Source organism: Branchiostoma floridae, chromosome 19, assembly GCF_000003815.2.
Source record: "Branchiostoma floridae strain S238N-H82 chromosome 19, Bfl_VNyyK, whole genome shotgun sequence".
NCBI classification, from domain to species: Eukaryota; Metazoa; Chordata; class Leptocardii; order Amphioxiformes; family Branchiostomatidae; genus Branchiostoma; species Branchiostoma floridae.
Genome location: NC_049997.1, coordinates 13,554,154 through 13,555,573, shown reverse-complemented (window position 1 = coordinate 13,555,573; position 1,420 = coordinate 13,554,154).

Here is a 1,420-nt window from a genome sequence, read left to right as displayed (position 1 = left end):
GTTCAATGTGCGTTTTAATTAAATAAACCTCAACGAAGTTATTCCACCACTACTCCAAAAGCGCTCTCACATCGATAAGATTTCGCTCTCACTCAGACCAAAAAATCGCTCACTCCTCCAGCCGGGTTGTCGGGGAAAGCCCCCGAGGTGAGAGAACTTTTTGTTCTGTGGGTGAGAGAGAAATTTCAGCGTTGTGTGTCGGAATGATATGATGGTCGAGGAAATGTCTTTAATATAATAGAATATCATCGTTAAAAAGGTTTATCATTTCAAACTGAAGAAAATGGCAATGTTTATTGCCCTTTGGAAGTTAAGAAAACTCAAGCAAGTTATTCTTCCACTACTCCGAAAGGTCTCTCACATCGACAAAATTTCGCTCTCACTCAAACCCAAAAAGACGCTCACTCCTCCAGCCGGGTTTGTGGGGAAAGCTCCCGAGGTGAGAGAACTTTTTGTTCTGTGTGTGAGAGAGAATTTCAGCGTTGTGTTGGGGAAAGATTGATTGTCAAGACAATATCTTTAATATTTGGTATAAGTGATTGGTATTAAATGGTATATATCGTTACATACTTAACAAAATGTCAGCGTTTATTTTGCGTTTTAAGTAAAAAATACTAAAAGAAGTTGATCTTTCACTACTCCAAAAGCGCTCTCACATCGACAAAAGTTCGCACTCACTCAGACCCAAAAAATCGCTCACTCCTCCAGCCGGGTTGGCAGGGAAGCCTCCCGAGGTGAGAGAACATTTTGTTCTGTGTGTGAGAGAGAATTTCAGCGTTGTGTGTCGGATAAAGATTGATTGTCAAGACAATATCTTTAATATTTGGTATAAGTGATTGGTATTGTATAGTGTATATCGTTTCAAACTGAACAAAATGTATCCGTTTATTTTGCGTTTTAAGTAAAAAATACTAAAAGAAGTTGTTCTTTCACTACTCCAAAAGCGCTCTCACATCGACAAAAGTTCGCACTCACTCAAACCCCAAAAATCGCTCACTCCTACAGCCGCGTTGCCAGGGAAGCCTCCCGAAGTGAGAGAACTTTTTGTTCTGTGTGTGAGAGAGAATTTCAGCGTTGTGTGTCGGATAAAGATTGATTGTCAAGATACTATCTTTAATATTTGGTATAAGTTATTGGTATTGAAAGGTATATATCGTTACAAACTGAACAAAATGCCAGTGTTTATTTTGCGTTTTTAGTAAAAAATACTAAAAGAAGTTGTTCTTTCACTACTCCAAAAGCGCTCTCACATCGACAAAAGTTCGCACTCACACAGACCCAAAAAATCGCTCACTCCTACAGCCGGGTTGGCAGGGAAGCCTCCCGAGGTGAGAGAACTTTTTGTTCTGTGTGTGTGAGAGAATTTCAGCGTTGTGTGTCGGAAAAAGATTGATTGTCAAGACAATATCTTTAATATTTG